General features: G+C 41.6%; 1 protein-coding gene across 5 annotated transcripts in view; it reads left to right on the plus strand.

Moving 5' to 3' along the window:
* LOC107993953 (nucleolysin TIAR) overlaps positions 1-18,010 on the plus strand; it is a 455,817-nt gene that overhangs the window by 244,454 nt on the left and 193,353 nt on the right. The window lies entirely within an intron of this gene.

Below are 18,010 nucleotides of genomic sequence, written 5' to 3' on the forward strand. Positions count from 1 at the left end.
AGGTTAAGGGTGACTGGAAAATAGTCATCGATTTCTTCCTCTGGTGATAAAAAGATTGCAGATTCTTAACCCTTCGCGCTCGAGAGATGAGTCTCTATCGTCATGGCAGCAATGATTGATCGAATGATTTATACCAGATTTCGTTATTAATCTTCGATTAATAAGAACGCAATATTGTCGAATAGGTTCGTTTTACCTGCAAGACTTACTCGTTCACAAAATCGGCTCGAATTGAAAAAGTCGTCGTTGATATTGCAATGAGAGTTCGAAAAAGAAAAACTTTGGAAATCGTGAGAGATCGATTGGATAAATAATCGATCCACGAAATTTCCACTGAAAGAAAAAAGATAAATAAATAAATAATCGGCGAGCTGTAATGTAACGCGTTGTTTGTTACAACGCGTAAAGCGTTGTTGTTGATCCAATTAATGAATTACTGAAAATGCCGAGCGGTAAATAACAGCGGCGCCGCGACAACAACAACCGGTTCGAACACGTAGGTAGAACGGGGAAAGGCTACAAAGGAAGGCCAATTACTAATTTAACAAACAATAATAACGCTTCGCAAGATTTTGAAGCATGGCCACTACAGATAGAACAATTTCGGTAAAAATTTCTCGTCGAGCTTGTTTACACGGTTCACACGGTAATACCGTTCCCCCTGTTACGCATTATTCATTCCCCTGGGCACGATCATTCCTTTTTCCTAAACCCCTCCCCTCTTTCGGGAGAAACGAGCTTTTCAATTATTAATCGTATTATTTTCGAGGGATAAATTATTCGGAAAAACGGAGATCGATCGGACCCCTCGAAAAAGTTGCGAGCCCCGGAAGAAAGAAAGGATGATACGATGCGATGAAGACACTGAATACCAATGCGCGATGTACATACAGGATATACACGTGTGTGTAACCAGCCTCGATATCGGAATCGAGTCCAGGTGAGAAAATGGAAACACTCTCGGCGACATCGGTGAACAAGAGGCAAAGATACGGAGGAGAGCTATAAGAGAGAAGAAGAAGAGCGGGAGGAAGGAAGGAAGGAAAGTAGTAGCGGTGGAGTAGAAGTATTAAAGGAAAGGAAAGTGGAAGAAGGGTGCTCGTGAATGGGTGCACGTGTGCGACTTGCAGCTGCATCCGCACGGACCTCGCTACAATATTACTCGGAGGGACTATCGGTAAAATATCGTGGAGAAAATAACAAGGAACGAATGAAAAAACCGCATGGAGTGGGAGGGAAAGAGACGGAGAGTTTCGGAAAGAAAAATACGCGTTGGGCGCGGGTTAAGGGTGAAAGGGATGAGGGGAAAAGAGAGGGGGCGGCATTGGATACACAAGTTTCGACGACGCGTTCTTATTTTCTAAACAAACACGGGAGGAGCGTACACGCGCGGCGGCCGTTCCCTTCGGCGACCGGTTTATTTCGAGGATTCGTATAAGTGCGCGTATACGAATTGGCGAGCGCGAGTGAAGGTCGGTATCGTGGCCGTGTACGGGCCGTTTGTTTGTTTGCGATAGAATAGGGTACGGTAGACGGTAGAAGGGGAGAGGGAGGAGTGGGGAGGAGGGGTGTATACACCGGCGTGGAAAACTTTTCGCTATTGGAATTCGAAAACGGGTGTATCGGGTCCAATAATGAATTGTCAACAGATAATGCGGGGAAAGCGACTTTTCCATTTCGCTTTTCCCGCTAGTTGTTTCCCTTTGTTTTCCGTATAACTTTTTTAAAACGTCCCCCGGGATTGCATTTGATGGACTTTTCGTTTGGACTTTTCGTTTCCATCTCTGTTCGTCTCTCGTGATGAGAGAGAGAGAGAGAGGGAGAGGGAGAGAGGGAGGGAGAGTGAAACTTTTCCACGACTTATAAAAATATCCTTTTATGTTTTGCGCGATAGTTTTCCCTCTCTTTCTCTTTTTCTTTCTCTCTCTCTTTCTCTCTCTCTCTCTCCTTAATCGTGCTTTTCCTTTTGAAGAAAGTAAATCCTGTACTGTTTACGATGTCCAGCATATTTTTCCACGCTGTTTCGCGAGTGGAAGCCACGTGGGATGAAAAATGGCGGAAAGTTTATTTAGAACGCTCTCAAAATGTTTTGAACGTTAGGTTTTTTTGCGTGACAATAACATATGGCATTTAGTTATATGAATATTTATTTCTTTTGCCTCTTCCCGTGTTTTCCACGCGAAAATAGAAAAGGAAAATTTCGATTTCATTCGTCGAAGATTCGAGTTTGTTCGTTTTGAAGACATATTAGAAGGCGGTCCGTTCGTATGCATTCTCGTTTCGTTTTCGAGACTGGTACAAGATGTATCAGTGGCGATCGATCGTACTAGAACTTCTCTCATCTTGCAAGTGGTTTAGAATTTCAAGAGCGGAAACATACGCGATAATACACTCGGAGCTGAAAACTCCATGTTCCAGCTGATATTTTAGAGTGGTATCGAGTAGCGGCACAAATAAAATAATGCGGATGAAAGGCTTGTGAGGAAAGAAACAGAACCGAGGGATGGAATGTAATACCATGGAGAAGCATTACTCGCGATAAAAAATGTAATATTCGAGAATTGGTATCGTCAAATTGATATCGTTGGAAAATAAAAATTACCTCGATCCTTATTAAACAAAATCATCGAAGAGCTGCGCGATACAAATTTTCCCGCGTTTCAATTCGACTCGAAGCCAAGCAAGAACTAAATGGAGAACTTTTTTTAAAGAAAAAAAGAAAAAGAAGAAAAAGTATCTTCCTCGTCTGCGCAAATAACTCATTCCTAGTGAGATGAATGCTCGGTAAGCACGATGTTTCGAAGAGGAGTCACACGCGTAGAATCGCGTAGAGTTTCACAGCTCGTAGCACGAACAAAAAAAAAATAAAGCGAAGAGAAGTGCAAGAGAACATCGCGAGCAATTTGTGAGAAAAGGTACAAGCTGACTCGATGTAAATAATCGGGAGTGATAGAGAAAAATAAGCACGAGCGTGTCTGTACGAGCAAGATAAAGAAAGAGTCGAAACTAAAAAAGAGTAAAAAGTTGGAAACTACGACACCCCGTGACACACAATGGAAACAGAGAGAGGAAGTTAGGCAGAGATCAGAAATAAACCCCACTGCAGCGGGCGCATTGCGCAAAACCCCTTTGCTACTCTCTCTCTCTCTCTCTTTCTCATCATCCCCCACACTGGTTACCACACTATCGCTCGCCTTTCGCCTATTGCACCTTCGTGTCTACACTCGATCTGTACTCCATTACCACCGTTAAACATGTACGATCAAACCTCTCTGTAGTTTCTTCACACGTGATGGCAGTTCGCCGTTTATTCGAATCGTCCACTTTCGCTCTCCGTCCCTCGTTTCGTCCCTCGTCCCTCCTCTCAACCACCCTTTATCGCTCGCCTTCGAACCGATTGAAGCTTTCACCTTATCCATCGAGCGCGTGACGAAACTAAATACGAAACTAAATAACGTAAAACCGCATTTCCTTAAAAAAAATTTCTGTTCGAGACACTTCTAAATTTCCAAATTCTTGTTCCTGATTGAACGAACGTACGTACGTAAATTTCGTTTCTCGAGATCGGTCGATCGAAATTTTACACGAACGATCACTTTTCGTTCTCTCCGCTTCACGACGCGCGGATAGCCACCTTCGATTACCCGGGTACACGCGTCGAAATGGAGAGGAAGATCTATTCGGTTCGCGGGCACATCGTTTCGGGCCAACTTTCCTCTCGGCGGCGTAAAGCGGCCGCCTGTAAATTACCTACCGCGATTTCGGGTAAAGGGAGAGATCGGAAATTGGTCGCGCATTCACGCCAAAGAGGCGGACAGATACCGCGCAAATAACCGGCGCCGGCCAAGATTGACCGTGGGCAATAATCGCCAAAGCCCCGCCGTTTTCAGCTAATTTCTCCGCTATCTTCGCCCCTCGATGTATGATCGTCTGTGCACAGCTCTCGTGTCTGCAAGCGTTCGTTAGCATAAAGGAACCAACGGCCAACCCCCTCCCTCTTTCCCCTCACCCGTATCGCGACATTATCGGCCTTCTAGCGCGGTCGTTAACGGGGGTAACTGTAATTGAACCGCCACACCAGTGGCTCTCGCTCCCGCTTGCTTACTTTCCAACCAACCATCCCCGCGCCACCTATGATCCTCTGCCTCCTCTCTCTCTCTCTCTCTCGTTCTTTCTATTCTCGTTCTATCCTCATCTTACGCCTGCCCCGTTGAAGATCGTCTTTAAACTCGAGGAGAAAGGATCATGGCGTGGCTGATCGGCGGTCCCATTACGACTAATCGAAAGGATTAAACGGAATGCAGGGACGCCGATCTAACGTGAACCGACGGGGCCCGGTTTAAACACCTCGGCAATAATCTAGCGTGCGTTTTGTGCGCGGTTTTCCTCGTGCCCTCTCGTCTATCGAGATGCGATTAAAGCAGAGACAATGGCCGCGCTCGAATACTTGGCGATTATTATCTATCTCGATATATAAGTGGATATATAGAATGTAGGACGGGAGAAAGGGGGTAACGTAACAATGGGCGAAGATGGAGATATCGATTTATCAGAAATATAAAATTAACGGGGGCTATTCGTTATAATTGATCGGGAGTGGATCGGTGATCGAGCGATGGTCGAAAGAAGGATGATGGGTTTAGATATACGGGTTCTATTTTGTCGGTTATTTTGTTAGTATGGAAGGAATCGTGGAATCTTGTGCGTGTAACAATTGTAACAAGGTTTAAAAGATGAATGAATCCCGGTCGATCTTTTTCGAGATGAATCGGCGAGTTCGAGATAAATGGAGAGGGGGTGGAAAAGAGGTTGGAAATATATATATATGTACAAGTGTATATTTATACGATTTGTGGATCGAATCGTGGATGTTGCGTTCACGCGTTATCGGTGATAATAAATTTTCTAACGTGAAATGATTTCGTGGCGAATTTTTCTTTCTCGAGAATAACGAGGGATCTTGATGACGACGGGTCGAAAATTCTCTGAAATTAAATCGAATATATTAAATTACTCGCCGACAATGGCGTAACGTTTTGTTTATAAATATTAATAATTTATTCGAGGAAAATTGTAACTGGTCACCGTTCGTTGATTAAATTAAAATTTCATAAACGTGTTTTAAAATGCGCATAACAATGAAACAAAGCGTTTGAATTAATGAATTAATTAAAATCGAGTCCCGATCGAAACACTGGGAGGAAAAGTAAATTTCGGGTAATTTTGTCGGAAAGGATTAAAATTTTTTTTGTTTTAGGGATTTTTAAAGGATTTTTTTATTTATTATCGAGGAAAATAAGAGTAAAGGATGGCACGAGCGATTGCTACGAACGATCAAAGATTCATTCACGGCGGGGAAAATTTTCACGTGCAACCGCTAAAGCAACGGTATTGTTTATGCTGGTGGCGGAAAAAGGTGGCGAAGAGTAAAAAGTGATTACAAAGCGCAAGCGGATGGTAGATATAGTTGAATCAGATATAGTTTTTATTTATGCTCTCTCTCTCCTAAAAGAGACTCCGTTTATTTTGTATATCATTTATAAACATGAATGAAAATACAAAGCGGCGCGTTGCTACAAAGGTAATGCGAGTTTTTTACTCCAACGTATGAAGTTCTGCTTTTAGGAAAAAATGTTTTTTCGTACGGTGCGCGATATATTTTTCGTTTCCAACTGTAAATACAGGCCATTATTATTCCAAGTTAAAAAGTATTAAAAGGTTTTTCCTGAAAACTTTCCCCTACTGTTTCACGGTAACAGAGTTAATTAACCAACATTTTTCACCCACGGTCGATCGAATCTTTCATTATCGTAAAAGTTGGGCAAACTTTCGAGCAAAAAAAAATAATAATAATAATAATAATAATAATAATCACCGAATAAAACGTGATTATTAAAAATTTCGAAAGGCAAAATTTTCCTGACCTTCTCGTGATCGAAACTATAAACGAACTTTTCGCGATTTATAATCGAAACACGAAGCTTTTCCTCGAGAAATGCAGCTCTTTGATGAAAAGAATCTCCTTATCGCGTATCATTTTCGCGTAAATTAATTGGCACGGGAACAGATGACAAGATATTTCTGAAAATTTATTTCCAGTTTGGAAATGAAGGAAGAAAAAGTAAAAGCCCGAGGAAACGTTGATGGAAGTTTATCGTTAATCCATTTAACGTCGTTTTATTCGAGCAAAGAGGTTAACTTCCTTTCGGAAATAAGTCTCTTCCATCATCTCGATTCTTCTTCGGAGGCTTAAGTTACAGGGGTTGATTCCGCAACTTCTACAAGGGGTAAGGGAATTTTCCCCGGAAACGGTAAGGATTACACGACAGTTTTTAATTTTTTCCCATTAACAACTTTTCATTCCTCCACCTCCTTCCATTCTCCTTCAACTCGTTCACTTAACATTCTTCTTCTCCCTCTTCTCTTCTTCTTCTTCTTCCTCCTCCTCCTCTTCTTCTACGTTATTACTTACTCTATTCTCTTCGACCTTTTATATCCGGCCTTCTTCTTCCTCCTCATTTAATTTCGTTATCTTTAATATTTTACCTTTACCTTCACGAGTGATACATATACTATTAAAATCGCTGAACCTATTAATATTAAAAACATTTTCGTTTCTTCGAGTCGATGGTTATGAGAGAGCACCGATATATATATATACACGAATATCCGCGCGACAACTTTGCTCCTCGCTCGTTAAAAATAATTGCGCGGATTTTATCTTCTCTTTCTCTCTCCCTCTCTCTTCCTCTCCCTTTCTCTCTGGCGCGGCGTATATCGGTATATTTCGCGTATCCGATAACGCGCGAAATAAATAATGAAAGCGTAAACATAAGGTAAAATGTCATTTCAGAGAGACTGCACGAATTCATTGCTCAGAGTTTGCTATGCAAATATTGACTGCACCGGGCTACAGAAACAGGAATGTTCACTGCACGGTTACGCCTCGGGTCGCCCCTCCTTCCTCTCCTTATCCACACGATTCATTCACCGTAATTTATACACCTTGTATCAATCCCATTTATACATCGAATTCCTTCCCCTTATAATTCAAAGAATTCCCTTTTCCCTCTCCTGCTCCTCCCCAATTCCAAAATCGTTCGAATCAAAAATCGAGAGCTATCGATCGTAATCCTTTCCACGATATACAGTAACACACACGCGGCAGGGAAAAGAAACATCGCTTCTCCATTAAACGACTCCTGTTGCTCCTGTCCTTCCTTCCCCGTGTCCTTGACTCGAAGGGGGAGGAGGTGCAACTTATATACTTTATCCAGATGTATCCACGCGCGTGGTTTAATGGAGGGCGAGGTCGCGAATAGCTCGAGGAAACTTCTCGAAATATCACTCGGCCTGTCCCTAAACCAACCGACGCAATGGCCGGTATTCCTGGGTTGGAAGCGGAATAATATCAGTTGCAGGGAAGAAGGGGGGGAGGGGTAGCGTAGCAATTTCATTACCGTAACCACCACCGGGTTGGTAGCCAGGCATTCGTGTGCAACCGACAATGCTGTTTCACGTTTATGGAAGGGACCAGAGCCTATACCTAGTGAGATTATACGACTGTTCAAGTATAGCGGGCCGCAACAACCCGGCGGTTGTTGTTAATTCACAGGAGAGGCAGGAACTTGGCTGTGGAACGTTGAAGGGGGTGGTTAAGCGGGCGAACCGTATCGAAGTCGCTTCCGGATGAGTCGACGGTGTATCAGGAGGAGGGGTGCACGCGTCTCGTACGTGGACGCTTCCCCGGGAGAGGTGGTGGAGTGGTGGCTAGGAACCCTTGGCCGGTTCGCTATCCGCGCTACATCCTGAGTGATGGACGGTTGCGAAGGGTCGCTTCTAAAAAGCCGGATGTTTCGATCGATTTCCCGTGATTAAATCCCACTCGAGGAGGGAGGAGATGGAAGCGTATTAATCGAAGGAGGAGGGGGAAAAATTGCGAATCCCTCCCCCTACACTTCCTCTGCCTCCTCGGCGAGAGAGGGATTTTCGTTTCGAGGCCGGTTCCGATTTTCTCCATCCACCTCGAATTTGAGAGACTTCCGCGTCGCTGTCTCGGGAAATTCGAAATGATTTCCCTCCTTACGCGTGTTACGTTATTTTCCAAGGCGAAGAAGATAAAGTTTGAACGTTTAATTCGATGTGGTACTTGGGAAGGAGTATCAGGAGTCGTGGCTTGAACGAGTTAATGAACCGAGTTCGATCGCTCGTCCGATCCGTTTGATGCCGCGGGAACGGCAGAAGGGTGATGATTCGTGGTAATTTCAGGCGAGGGAGGGAGGGAGGAGTGTTGAAATTTAAGGGAGAGGAAGGATGCATGGGGAGGACGGTAATGAAAGAAAAGTGCACGGCTTTAATTAGGTTCACCGGGGCTAGAAACAAGGAGCCGGAGTTGACAAACTACCCTCCATCCACCAACGGTTGCCTCTTCCGCGTCTCTGTTCCGTTAACTTAAGGGAGAGCGTGTTGTTTCCGTGGGAGCGGCATAACATCGCCCCCGACTTCCTCCTCTCCCCATCATCTCCTAATAAGACCTTGGCTCTCTTATTTAGCTGGAACTTTTCTAGGGAGAAAAGGCAGTAAATTGCGTAACGCTACCTCGAAATTGCCGGTTTCCCCGCTTTGTCTCCTTCTTGCCGCCTTCTTTCATCTCCGCAGGAGGAGAGGCAAGAGGAGGGGGAGGGGCAAAAGTACGAACGGGCGATTATACCGACACGGGACGATACTTCACTCGATTCGAGGCGGAAGCCGCGAGGGGATGAATGTTAAATTCGAATTTCATTCATCTTTCAATTTCATCCTCGCTTTTTTTTTAAATGTCTTCTTCTGTTCGAGGATAGAGAACGCTTTTATTCATTTACTTCCTCGATATTTGGACGGAATTCTATTCTCATTCTTGATATTTGCTTGAACCGAAACCATTCGAGTTATTTCTCGATCCTCGTTCGAACGTGAACGATCTACGAACAATGGGAACGATTGGAATAACAGACGTTGGAGGTGTGAAGAGGTGTAAAGAGGCCGAGTGATTACGACCCTATCATTGGTATTGGAAACGGCCGGGCCGAGGCACGATCGCAGTGTCAACACAGTGTTGCGAATCGATATTCGAATATTATGCGGGGACATTAGGGGAAATACACACCGTATAAATAATTCGAAACGGGCGGAAAGAGCAGGATCAAATGCGTTCCGCATGAATATTAAAGTTCCATTGTGTTTGCACGCTGTGTTATTTGTCCGTTTATCCTTTCATCCGTATCGGCCGCCGATACGATTACAACATTTTCACCCTGCCACCGTCATCCGCATTGTTTTCTAACCTCGCGACCGACAGAGAGGGGAGGGAAAGGGCGTTAATTGAATTTCTAGCGCGTTCAAACTCCAAGTCGTGCTTTATACCACGTGTATCAGTTTCTTGGACTTCCGTTATAAAACTTCCTCCAAGAATCGCGTTAACGTGGTTCTTTCGCGCCATAACGATCCAATAACCAGGTAAGCGAATTTCGATTTCGCGCAAAATCGAATGATGACTTTTGTGTTTGAACCGTTATTCACTTTTATTCCTGAAACGAAAATAAACTATTTAATACTTAACCGCTTTAATAATTGCGATCCGTTCTCCGACGTGTTCAATTGAATTTAAGACGAATTTAAAAGCTTCTGACGTTGAATCCCTTGATTCCAACCTGCGCGTAAAATTTCGAAACTTTGCCAGAATCCAATCTCTCTTGATACGCGTCCATAATTTCTCATCTCAAAATCGAGACAAGATATATCCGCTCGAATAAAAAAAAAAACAAACTACTGCGTCTCTCCATCGTGAAGCAAACTTACGAACAAAGCGTGTATATATATCTAAAACACGCGTGTTTCGAGTTAACGAGAGGAGTCGAAACTTGGGCATAAACTTCTCGCTCTTCGTTAATTGTTATTATCGCGTAGCTTAATTAAAAGCATCGAAGAGAGGAGGTGAATCTTAAGAATTTCTAGATTCAGCCGCAGTCATCGTGCGCACCGGATGGCCTGTACACTTCCAGGAGATATATGTATGTATATATATTCCACGACTCGTTGGGAAACTCTCGTTGCAAATCGTGCGGCACGAACCGGAAAACTTCGCTCCGCGCGGGAGTCTAACTTCGTTAAGACAAACGTTTTGAACGGAACTCTGACCGTTTTGCGAAGCGTGTGCGTCATACTCGAAGAGAGAGAGAGAGGGAGAGAGAGGAGGAAGGTAGAAAAACTTCGACACTTAAACGTTGAACATCACCGGGACAAAAGGCCCTCCGGCGATTAATAACATTTATGATGAAACAGAACTCCCGCCGACATTTTAAGAGAAAATAAATTCTCGTTACGTACGTACTTTTGAAACGCAGTCGTGTTTCCACGCCATCGTCTCTCTCCCCCTACAGGGAAACGATCTTACGTTTCTTACAGGGGGAGGGGGAGATAAGAATTCGTTTCTGTTTATACAGCGAAATCAAATTCTTCAACGATCGTTTTTATAATCAAACGCAGAGTGTCCCCTAGTTCTCGATTAAGAATTCGTTATTAAGAGGACGGTGGAATTGGAGATGGGTTGGTCCTTAATCGATTTTTATACGGACGAATTTTAATATAGGATTTCAAGGTGTTCACGATGGTTAAAGTCTGAGTACGAGTGGATACGAGAGTAAACGAAATTGAGGGATGTTGTGAAAGAAAATAGATGTCGTTCGAGACGACGATCGTCCATTCCGCGAGCTTCTTTCGTGAGTTTTTCAGTTGATGTACACCGTCGCTTCGTCCACGGAATTGTGGAATTAAAGAATCCAATAATAGAAATTGTTTCATAAACGTTTCGTACCCGCTCGAACGAAAACGAATTAAATTACGAATTAAAAAGATTCCGTTTTTCCCAACTTCTTAACTAGAATTTTGAATCGAATTATTATCACGCATAAATCACGGCCATCTTTAAACGAGGACGTTACCCAACAAGAGCAAATTATCCTATTAATAACGTTTAACGATCTGTGGAGAAAAAAAGAAAAAAAGGAAAGAAAAAAAAAAGGAAAGGTCAGGAATAGAAATATCCGGTTACGGTATCCCGCTTGGCATTCTCCTCCTCTTCTGTTCCCGACCTGGAAGTCCCCAGGCGTCCTCGGAAAATATTTCATGTTCAGTTAATTAGCGTAAGACAAACAGGCGAAAGTTACGACTTCAATGCGGACAAGCCGTTTCTTTTCTATTTCCCGTTCTTCCCCTCCCTTCTCCCTCCTTACCCTCTTTCACTGTCACTACCAGATAAATAATAGCTGCTAGACATTTTGTTTCTCTCGTTTTCGACATCGCCACTTCGTATCCTAATAGAGTTAGAAATAAACGTTTTCTTCTATTATTATTATTATTATTATTATACGTACGAAACGCTAGCCGCTTTCCTCTCAAACCGACACACGTGAAAATAAATCCTCGTGAAAGTAATCCAGCTTCGTTATACTCGACCCAGAATATCGGAACAAATTATTCAACAGTCGTATGTACCAGGGCGGTTAATACAATAACAGTACAAACGATATCGCGGGGAAACTCGATTCACAGTTGGAATAGATTATCGTCACGCCTCGCGTTGATTAACCGTTGATCCAACGCGACGTTAATGAACCAATAACGTTAAATCATTGGCCCGTTTTCGCAAAACAAAAAGTGGAATGCACGTTCGATCGGCGCCTCTTTCTTCCCCGTAGGACGGGGATGAAAACGACAGAAGAGGGAATCGAGATGATTCGCAATCTAACCCCCTCCAGGTTCCAGCTCGAAACCCGTAGCGTAATGTTTCATCTACACAAGGCTTGGAAATTACCGCGGCTCCCCCAAGATGCGATCGCAGCCAAGAGCTATCCCGTGCGCTCCATTATCATGCAGATATATACGCGCAACAATTCGAGAAGATGTACTACGCACGCAGCGATCCTCCATTTCCTCTCCTCTCTCCGTTTGGTCCGTAAATCGAGCTCAAAGAGACACGCCGCCAGGTTCGAAACTTGGAGAGAGAGAGAGAGAATTGCGATTAGGAGAGGAGAGAACAGTAGGTTCGGAGAAGGGTGATGGTAAGAGTTTGATAAATAAATAGAATTCCAGGGAGCCGAGGAGGTTGGTTACGAATTGGTGCATCGGAGATGGTATAGGGGGATTGGGACGATATCTATCCGCACAATGGTTAGTAAAGCAAACGTAAAGCCGAATTGCCGACCGCACGAGTACGGTAGACCACAGTAGCATAATAACCGAGAGTAATGCGTGAATTATTGACTGCTTCCTATCTTCCTATCCCTCTACGTATACGTACGTATATATATATATATATATAATATATATATATATGCATATATAAGCTCGCTCTCTTCCTCGAGTAGTCGTTGTGCACGCGTGCACGCGTTCCCACTCCACCACCTTTGTCCGTATTAAATGGTTTCGTACACGTAGATTAGCCGCCGCTGTCCACCGCTGTGCACAGGCAGGAACGTACGTTACACGCGACGTGGGCGCGCTGTATGCGCGTGTAGTACGCAGATAGGCAGAGAGAGGGCGTTCGTCGCGTGTTTTCGCGGGACATGTACAGCCTCGCGCGAAAACACGGACGACTCTTGCACACGCGTGCAACTCGTGTTATCGCGGCCGTACGTTAAACGCGTACACGCGCGAGCTGCGTGCTCGGTCGAACGTGAAATGGCGCAAAGGTTCTTCTGGAAACGTGTAGTATGCGTGAACGAATTGAATGTTGCGAAGGAAAAATGTTGCGTGGATGGGCGTGATATGGGTATAACTCGTCGTTGGATTCTTGTTTATTTTATTGGTTTTTGCCCGATGGGTGTTGCAAACCCGTCCTTGCAACAAATACCGATTAAAACGAGTAATGTGGAAATACCAAAGGGGAGCTGTAATTGTTACACCGTGTCTATCCATTACTTTCTGTCGCGACAATTACGGACTCGACCGTAATCGAGCGAAATCGCATATAAAATTTCGATTTTTCCCCTAAAAGTTTTACGCGGAGAAAAATCCCCGTCCCTCTTTTTTTTTTCTGTCTCGATACCTCGATCGATTGTCGAGAATGTAGAGAATCAAAGTTTCCGCGCACTTAAGTATGTAAATCGGCATGGAAATTATGAATTGGACTCGCGACCTACATTTTCTCCTAAAACTTTTGGGAATCGTTTCTCTTGTACGGAACTTGAGACAGATCGGATTGAGACGACATGTCTGAGCGATGAATATAAAACAAATCTTAAGCATCGGATTAAAAAAATTCTCTTTACGCGATATCATCGACGGGAAGTCGTTATTTTCATGGTTGTAACTCTTCAAAATTTTCTTAATATTGATTACAAATTTGATCGAATTTTGTGAAATGAATTATTTTTTGGAAAAACATTTCCATCTACGACAGTCTAAACTTTTATTCGTTATCATCAATCAATCAATAACGATATTCGTTACTTTTCTAAGTGAAAAATTTTTATAAAGCGGACGGAGGAGATCGAATTTGAATTGTGAATTCAATTCAATATTTCTATATAAAATTCTAACTACTCGTGGAAACAAGTAATCGAAACATAGGTAACGCTTTGAGATCGAGTTTGGAAGATTACAAGTACGTATAACGTAACAGCCAGGTACGGGTCTAAATAGCAGAACACGTGTGCATCCACACAGTTTCGATTATAGCGCAAATAGAAATCCATAATTTGGAATGCCTTCGACGCAATTCGGAATCATCTGAATAGACAAATACATTTCCGATGTTGGAAATTTCGATTCGCGCGACAGGCCTTCGAGGGATTCGTTAAATCGAACTTCTCTAAACAACTTCTCCCTTGTTTCTACCGAACTGGAAAATATTTCAAAGGTATTTCACGAGATCGGAACTCGAAAGAAAAGTCGTGAACCTTATATTTATTTCCATCCTATCCTATGATTTGATTTCACAGTTGTATAACGCGTTTCGTGTTTCAATTACAACACGCCGTTATAATACGAATTAGCGTAAATGATTCGATTTAGATGTTCATCGCACGAACGTTCGTAAACTGTTGTTTGACACATTATCTTGCTAACTAGCGATGAACGATCATACGTCAATATTTGACGAGTCGTTTCGAAATAATCTTGAAGCGATATAAAATTTTTGAACGCGGATTCCTTCGGCCAATCTCAACAAAAAGATAAACTCCTCGCGTATACACATTTTCCTAATAAATCAGAATTTTAAGCGAGGCAAAGTGTGAGTTATGAATGTTAAATATCGCAACTTTTGTTTATGCAGTAACGGTCGTGCGTCACTTCTGATCTTTTGTAGGAAAACTCACACGCACGAGGGGCAAGTTATTACAGCCACTTAGGAGATGAGCAACTATATCTTCCCTCTAAATTTTCTTCTCTTTCGTAAACTTTTGATGAGTATTTATAATTCTAGAAGTCGTTTCGCTTGAATAAACTTTAAGTGACAAAAGTTGTACATTTAATTTCACGTACGACGTGAAGCAGTAACAATGGATATTTATGGAAATTCGCACGATCCTTCTCTCTCACATTACACACGGGCGTCAAAAGAGATTTCAGTATTGCGGTAAAAATTCATTCGGTATTGTTAATATTATCCCTTACGTCGTTAAATTAATTATATTATTCCAGTTCGTGGAAAACTGAACGGATTTGTTTGTTTCTTTTTTTCCTTCTTTGTTTTTGCGACATTAGAAGTACTTTTAAATACTTTTAAATTAATTAGTTAGAGTTAATAAATTAATGAATATGAATAAATAAATAAATTATTTTAACGTTCACTTGCCGTTGTGATTAATATTTACGCAACAACGAAAGATATACAAATATTTTTATAAACTTGTTCGCGATATTAAATTTATTTCTAAAAAAAAAACCTTTATTAAAATATAAAACTTCTCGTAATTTTATTTGTCACCAAAAAAACCCATTACTTTTATATCAAATTAATAAAAAACGCTAGAATGGAAACAGGCTGCAAAAAACTGTTAATTATTTTGAATTTGGTCTACATTTCAAGGTACATAGGACGTGACATCAAAGAACGTGTATCTATTTTTTTTTTTTTTTTTTTTTACTATCTTTCAAAACTGAAATATTTTCAATTTACAAAAACGCAAATACGTCGGTAAAATTAATACACTCGAGAACGTAACGTGTTGCTCGATTTCTAAACGACTTATGTCTAAATTTTCATCGCAAAAATAAAAAAAGTAGAAAAAAATGCGAATTAAAATTTTATTATTCGAGGCAACGAATATAGAGAAAATAGTACCATAATTTTTGACTTTTCGACTACTTCGTCTCCTCAAATTTAAAAATCCCCAATTTACGAATCTTCAATAGGGGGATTTTTACAAACTGCTGATGCGTAAAACGATCGTACAATTGTTTATCTGGTCGAGTGATTCAGCATGAGCCAGACTTTCTGGATAAACGATACAAAATACAGAGTGATAAAAAAACCAAACACGCAATACAGGTACACATTTTGTGCAATCGAATTGGGTGTAAAAACAGGAGGAAGAAAATGGAAAAAAAAAAAAAGAAAAAAAGAATGAAATTAAAAACCAAAAATAAAATTGCCAAAAATAAAAAAAAAAAAAGAGGAACGCAAAAATACAATGTTGTCGAAACAAGAATAGAAAAGCGTCGAAAACGAAAATATTTTGAAATACAATCCTCGATTTCGAGGTTATTTTATTTAAAAAAAAAAAAAAAAGAATATCTCCTTTTTTTTTAGAATTTTATCTCGCAATTTCCTCGCGAACAAATTATCGAATTTACTCGAAAGTGGAGAAGACCTCGTCATTTTTCCTCCCGTAACTGAAAAATGTAATTTAATGGTCTACTATAAATTCTTATATACATCATTGCGGCTCGTACAGTCACGCGTCGTACAACGCTCTGTCCCCGTTAGTCTCGTGCTTGGCATACACGTATATACGCGATAGAGGCATGAACTTCGTACACCGCACACCGGTACAAGCTTGGTTGCAGCCGATGTCGCCTATCAGCTCGATGGAGGAGTCATCGATCAAACCTAAGCGAGCGTGGTAACGACGGTGAAACTTGGGAGACAATATCCTGCTTCAAGGTGGATAACTCGTTAAAGGAGCACGCTAATGGACAGAGCATCTGGCTGCCAATATAATTGGCCAAAGATTCACTGCCTGGATCCATTCACCGTATTATGAATTCCACCCTTTGATGTTTGTAAACGAAACAAAGCGAGTAACTATCTCTGCTTTCGTTTCTATAATCGCAAAATTACACTTGAAATTGGGGGAATAATTAAAACGTTGGCTAAGAAACTTCGTCTTTCGAGATTCGAATATCGAAATTATAGACGATGGAGAAACATTTGTTTCGAGTTTTAGAATCTTGTGACGTATGATGTATTGTGGAAAGAAGCGAAGGGGAATACGGGTCTGATTGGTTAGTTTGGAAGGAAATTTTTCACACATTTTTCCTTCCACCATGATATTTGTCATATACACTAATCCAAAACTACGAAACCTGTATCGAAACCTCGATCCATTGGCATAGAATCCAGAAAGTTGTAACGTATCGATGTAAAAATTTATTTATCTTTTATATGTGCAGGTTAATTATGATTTGTAATCATGATAATTTATAAATATAATTTTATATTCGAGTAGCGTTAGATAATAACGTAAGATAACAACGTGTATGAATAAGTTCATACGTGATCAAAAAAATTATTTCGAATCACTTGTACCAATTTAAGAGTACAAATACTAAGGAAACGTTTGCATTCTTTTCTGTAGCTGATACTATATACGAATTATTGTACTTTATGTACATTCAGCAGTTTGAATAACAGAAGTAATAGATGTATATTAATATTACATCAAAATAATTAACAGTTTCGAAGATATTCCAATCTTATATATATATATATAATAATTTTTACGAATGTTTGAATATTCAAATTATACCTCTTCTATTACTACATATAGCACTGCGTGTGAAATAAAGAATAAACAGACTTCCAAAACCTCTCTGCACCCCTCTATGCCGTAAGAATCTTACGATCTCGCGACTCGAGGAAACTTTTTCGCCCGATTTCGAAAAAAAAAAGAAAGGAAACGATATACGGTCGTCCAGTAAAAAAAATGGCGACGGTATTGGTTGATCCAGCGAGGAAAGAAAGTGTCCCGAAACATTTCTAACGCACACCAATGTAACGTTCGACCTATATGAGACTCTAAGACTCTAAGGGAGGAGAAGGATTCATGAAAAGACATGGACAGACGGACGTCCCATCTTCCTTGCATGGAAGAAGATGCCGCGAGTGTGGTCTCCCTGTACATTTACTCTCACAGAGAGGCTTTAAAGGGAGGGAAGGAGGTGGAAGAACGAGGTAGAAGGAGAAAGAGGGAGGAAAGCGGTAAGGAGGGAATTCGAGCTCTTAATTAGCTACAATTACCGCAACATAGCAATGTCGAGGCAGATCGCCTCAGGCTTATCCGCCTTCTCTCCGTCCTTCCATTCCTACCTGTACACCCTCCCTCCCCTCCCTTTCCCTCCTCTTACTCCTTTTTCCGTTATCCTCGCCATCGTCCCGTCCTACGATTCCCTTCCATCCCCCCCGTACCCCCTTTTTCGAAACCCCATCTCCGGGCTATTTCCCGTAAAACAGCCAATTTACCAAGCCAATTTAAACTAATATGCGGGGAGGGGGGGAAGGGAGAGGGAATAAAAATTCGCTGTTCGCTCTTTTGGAATTTTCCAACTTAATAATAACGATTGCGGATCCCTTTCCTCTCCCCCTCCATTCCATCCCCTTATTTTTCTTGTTTATTATAATTGTTGTTGTTGTTGTTGTTATCGTTGTTATTATTATATTATTTGTTATTCCTGATCGAGATGAGAATTCGAAAAACAGGTGATCGGGACGAGTAGCGATGGTGGTGGTGGTGGTGGTGGTGGTGGT

Source organism: Apis cerana, linkage group LG1 (genome assembly GCF_029169275.1).
Source record: "Apis cerana isolate GH-2021 linkage group LG1, AcerK_1.0, whole genome shotgun sequence".
In the NCBI taxonomy this organism is placed as follows: Eukaryota; Metazoa; Arthropoda; class Insecta; order Hymenoptera; family Apidae; genus Apis; species Apis cerana.